Source organism: Gossypium hirsutum, chromosome D04 (assembly GCF_007990345.1).
Source record: "Gossypium hirsutum isolate 1008001.06 chromosome D04, Gossypium_hirsutum_v2.1, whole genome shotgun sequence".
Taxonomy (NCBI): Eukaryota; Viridiplantae; Streptophyta; class Magnoliopsida; order Malvales; family Malvaceae; genus Gossypium; species Gossypium hirsutum.
The window spans coordinates 30,613,628-30,619,627 of record NC_053440.1 but is presented as its reverse complement, the minus strand read 5'-3'; the positions used below and the strand labels follow the sequence as shown (position 1 = coordinate 30,619,627).

The 6,000-nt window shown below is 34.8% G+C and overlaps 1 non-coding gene across 1 annotated transcript; it reads right to left on the bottom strand.

Annotated features, from left to right (window-relative positions):
• Positions 1-1,301: 1,301 nt before the first annotated feature.
• LOC121216604 (small nucleolar RNA R71) lies at positions 1,302-1,409 on the bottom strand. Its single transcript, XR_005912785.1, has one exon. It is a non-coding gene; the product is annotated as a small nucleolar RNA R71 (small nucleolar RNA).
• Between the last annotated feature and the right edge of the window lie 4,591 nt (positions 1,410-6,000).

The window sequence follows — 6,000 nt, the reverse complement described above, 5'->3', positions numbered from 1 at the left end:
GATGGCTCTCCAAGGTGACCGACCAAGGGTTCTGTAAGAGGCTTAATTGCTAAAATCCTTATGCAAGGATGATGAAGGGGAAATATAGCTAAAAGAGTTGAGAGAATGATGAATGAGTAAGAGTTGATGGGATGAGGGATGATTGAAAAAAGTGAGAAATGAGCTCTTATTTATAGGTGAGACAAGGGAGCTAGTTTACTAAAAATAGGAGTGTTCATCTTTTGAAACTTCCTCCAAGAGTGGCCAGCCATGAATTAAGGTAAGGTGGCTGATTTTTCCTTGATTTTTGGTCAATTTGAGTGCCACAACAACTCAAGACTAAGACTCGGTCATCAGCAAATCTTCGGGAAAATCTTTGATTTCTTTAACTCTCCAAGGACTTTGTTTAATTAAACCAAAAAATGGTTTATGACATCCATGTGCAGTCGAAAATTGGGTTGACTTGGTCCCCAATTTGGACAGTGTTGCAATTAGAAGAAAACTCTCAAACCTGTCCAAAAATAGTAGATAGTTTAGAGGACCACATAATATAATTTAACTACTTTAATTAATCAATTTAGTTAATTAATTAAAACCCAAATTATTAATGAAATAATAAAAATGAATTATTAAATATAATTTATATTTTATTATTTACTTTAATCATGCATGACCCACTTTATAGCTTAAAAATATAATATACTCAAATTAATATAAAATATGTCATTTTATGCATGAAAACTATATAATAAAGTATAAAATCACATTTTAATAATTTCTATGTCCTAATTTCATATTTTCGCATATTTCCTTAATTTATTAAACAATGACTTGGTTTTAACAACAAATTTAAGTAAAAAGGTGATGAATTATATAGGAAAAATCCTATATATTTTTCAGTTTAAAGATGGCCAGGGTGTTGATCCTCATGTTTGTGGGGTGATAGATGACTGAGATAGACCAATCTGAGAGCATGTTGTGCCAATTTTGGATGACCTAAATCCAAAGATAGTCAAACAACAAATACAGGCTCAGTAGTTTGAACTAAAACTGGTAATGTTTCGAATGTTGCAAGTAGTAGGCCAGTTTAGTGGATTAACTACTAAAGATTCAAGACTGCATTTAAGACTTTTTCTAGAGGTTTGTGGCTCTTCTAGACAACAGTGTGTCCCTGAAGATGCTATATGACTTAAATTTTTCCATATTCTTTAAGAGATCGTGCGAGAGCATGGCTGAATGCTCTGCTGTAGGGAAGAGTGGCATCATGGAATGGCCTTTTCCAGAGGTTTCTACTACGGTATAATCTCCTAAATATGAATGCCAAGCTTAGAAATGAAATCTCATCTTTTCTGCAACTGGAGGATGAAATGCTATATGAATCTTTGGGAGCGATTTAAAGACTTAGTTTAGAAGTGTCTGATGCATGGATTTTGATGCTAGACTTAAATGAAAATATTTTATAATCGGCTAAATGTGCATACGAGGATGGTAGCTGATGCTTCCGCCAATGGTACTTTGTTGGATAAATATTATAATGAAGCATATGAGACTTTGGGAAAGATTGCCAACAATGATTTTCAATATCCTACCATAGAAGTTGGCATGGGCAAGAGAGCTAGATACAATCACCTCGTTAACAACCCAGATATCTTCTTTGGCTAATATGATTCAAACAATGAAAAGGCCTACTACAGTTAAGGAGATGAAATCAGTAGAGCTATCATGTGTTTATTTTGGTGAAGATTATGTCTTTGATGAATAACCATCAAACCCAACATCCGCGTGCTATATGAGTAATTTTAACTGGAATAATAAACCCTATTCCAACACCTACAATCTAGGGTGGAAGCAACATCTAAATTTTAGTTGGAATAATCAGGGTGCAGGGAATTTTAACAATACTGTAAGACAGAATGCCAATAATGCACTGCCTGGTTGTGTTCAACCTATTCCGAGGCAAAATACTAAAAACGGTCAAGCATCATCTACTACTTCCATTGAAGCTTTATTGAAGGAGTATATGGCCAAGAATGATGCTGTAATCCAGAGTTAGGCTATATCTTTACGAGTTATTGAGAATCATGTGGGGCAAATAGCGAATTTTTTAAATTCAAGTCCACAAGGAGCATTGCCAAGTGATACCGAGAATTTAAGATCACAAAGGAAGGAACAATGTAAGGCCATCACTCTTAGAAGCGAAACTCAGCTTAATGATGTTGCTCAATATGCCACAGCTGGAGAGGATAACTCGAATAATAATCATGTAAAGATCCCAGAGTCATCTGGTAAACAAACTAAACCTAAAAAGGGTAAGCAGCAAAATGTTGTGGAAAAATCAAATGGAAAAAGTTAGATTCAATTGTCAACTGCTCCTATCGAAAATAGGATTGACTACAGAATATACACATGGTTTCATAAAACCATACAATTCACTCGATCTAAATCAAGCAGTTTTTACATGAAGAAGGTTCACCTCAACATGTTCTATTCAATACAAGTAGGAGAAGCGGTATTCTTAAAAAAATAGAGAAATCAAAACCAAGTCAAGATGATACGGATCAACCCCTTCTTCTTGTACCAAAGATCTTACCATTTCTGAAGGAACTGGAGTTACATCTCTTTTCCAGTTCCATTCAAGAGTTCTTATATGTTTTCATGACCTTTTAAGACCCCGAAATTAGGTGGTCAATAAGAATGCCACAATAAAACAATATCAACAACCTGAACGACAACCACCTTTACCTTTTCCTCAGCAATTTTAGAATTCCAAGTAGGATATTCAGTTCAAAAGATGTTTGGAGGTTTTGAAGCAACTCCATATCAATATACTGCTAGTAAAAGCTTTGGAGCAAATGCCCAACTACATAAAATTTAAGAAAGACATATTGTCAAAGAAGCGCAGATTCGGAGAATTTGAGACTTTGCTCTCCCTTAAGGGTGCACAGCGATGTTGATGAATAAGCTGCCTCCAAAGTTAAAGGACCCAGAAGTTTCACTGTCCCATGTGTCCTTGGAAATCATTATGTTGGTAAGGTGTTATGTGATTAAGGAGCGAGTATAAATCTAATGCCTCTATCTATATTCAAGAAACTAGGAATTTCGAAAGCAAAACCCACAGCAGTCATGTAGCAACTGGTTAATCGATCCTATGCACATTCAAAAGGTAAAATTGTTGTACTGGTAAGGGTAGATTAATTTATCTTTTATACGGATTTTCTTATTTTAGAACAAGAAGCTGACCATAATGTGCCAATTATTTTTGGAAGACCTTTTCTTTCTACTGGTAGGACTTTAATTGATGTGCTGAAAGGTGAATTGACCATGAGGATGAATGATCAGCAGATTACATTCAATGTATTTAATGCTTAGTAATGTGCTGATGAGAATGGAGAATGTCATGCCATTGACTTGATAGAAACATCAATGGAGGAAAAGTTCATGAGATTTTACCACAACAATTCTCATAGTGCTTAAGTGATGAAGATTCATTTGAGCAGAGACCCTTGTACACTTGGGTAGAGTAAAATAAACCTTTCAATTTTGATGAACAATGCTTGGTAGCTCACGTATATCAGCATGGAGCTGTTGATGTCAAGGACATGAACATGGGACACATTTAAAGTTAATGAATAATGCTTGAAGCACTACAGGGGTGCTCATGTAGAGCGAGACAAACAGTCCATTGATCATTGAGATGTTTAACTTCAACATCTTGAAAATTATTTTTATTTTTATTTCATTTTTTCAATTTAGATTTCTTTTAGTTATTTCATTTCCTTTGTTTAATAAACTACAACAGGGGAAGGAGTTGGTGACGCAGAACCTATTGAGACGAATCCTACCAATAAAGAGAATGCACCCAAAGCACTGAAGGAAGAACCAAAGAAAATAGAGTTTGTCAGCATTGAGACTGACCATGAGGACGAAGAGGAGCACCAATAGTGGATAGCATTGTGGTTGTTCCACCTGCTTTTACTAAATTGTAATTTCCCAAGATCGTGACATTGATCGGTTGATTGATGAGCTCACGAAGGTCGAGAAGGATGGGACTGAACTGACCCCAATGAAAAGGAAGCAGAGGTACAAGGTTGTTGCTCGTAAATCAACTCGTCAGACAAAATGAAGTATCTACAATACAGTCCAAGCAAGGAAAGTTTTCTTTTTCTTTTATACATATTGCATTGCATATATTTTTCCATGACATTGTTTTGTATATAGATAGTTGGCATGTATCTATTCATGCATTGAGGATAATGCATCCCTTAGGTTTGAGGGTGTATTGTGCATTTATGTTGTATTACTATAACACCCCTAACCTGTGTCCGTCGCCAGAATAGGGTTACGAGGTATTACTGATCAAAACACAACATTCAGCATTCATTTCTCAATCAAATAATCCAACATTAATAAATAACATTCAATCATACACATATTGTCCCTTTCAGAAGTCTACAAGACCTTAAACATACATTAGAGAAGGTTCGAGACTAAACTGATCACATATAAAAATTTTTGAAACTTGTAAAAATTTTCTAAGTAACAGAGGTCAGACGGTCGAGTTGCACGTCTGTGTGCTCAGACCATGTGGCACGAAAATAGACTTGGTTTAAGCCACATTTCTCACCTTTCACATGCATACCTAAACCACATCATTTTGGCATCAATTTCACATCTAATAGACAACCAAAAATGACCATTTCACGTATATTTCATACCATTGTATATCCATTCTTTAGTATTCATCAAATGTCCATAAACTAGCTCAAAGCATTCTAACTCTACCTGATTCATCATTCACCACTTACTATCAATTGCATTTATCACAAGCCTTAAACTCAAACTAAATATCCAACCAATTCATTCAATCTAAAACCAAACCAAGGCATACCAAAGTATCATTTCAAATTCATATTTAAACATACCATTTCTTAAGCCACATTGCCACCACATTTGCATTCATGGTCAAGCCGCAATTAACCAAACATATACATGTCACTCGCAAAATGTCTATTGAGGTATTTGAGCCATAATCAAACATACCAAGATATACCATTTCACAAGGAAATTTACATACCAAACTAATATGAACATAGCTTATGCACATTAAACTTTACATCATTATTAAGCCAAATCTCATGGCTAAATACATATCAAACACATATGCATAAATAGCCAAAGGTCACTTATACACTTCATAAACCAACTAGCCTATACATGCCACATAACCAAAATCACAAAGCTTTTGAAATACCGAAACGATAGCCGGATAGTGTAATGAAATCTCTGACGACTTCCAACCCTAGCGAGCCTTCGAAACACTATAAACATAGGAAAGAAAACAAAGTAAGTTATACATCTTAGTAAGCTTGTACGATAATATACTCAACTTATCAAGTAACACATATTAAGCATTTACAAATTACAATGTTACTCATTTGCTTTCACCGTTATACCATGAATCCATACACATAGCTAACCAAGGGTCTCACAAGCTTATTCATTTCCATGTTCATATAGATCTAATATTTTCTCACTAATTCATCCACATTTACATATGAATAAGAAATGTAAGATATCCCACATTCAATTCAATATTTATTACATATTCATAATCAATATAACCATATGGATTTCTCATAATTATCCACTGACTCATCATGTGAAATTCGATACCCTCAATAAGCATTTATATAAATCAAACACTTACATCACTCAAACCTTTCCATGTAATATACACGAGCTCACATCTATTTATCAATATTCTTTCGTTCAATATACGTATGAGTATCGTACATACCTGTACCACTTATTTTGTTTACACTTTTATTCTTGTCTTGACTTTTCCCGTTAAACCATTTGAAATCGCTAAGGATACTCAGAAACCTCGTATAACTCGCACAATGCCATATCCCAGATATGGTCTTACATGCTATCATATATCGATTCTAATAGCCAGCTATGGTCTTACACGAATCTCATATCGATGCCAATGTCCTAGACATGGTCTTACACGAATATCAT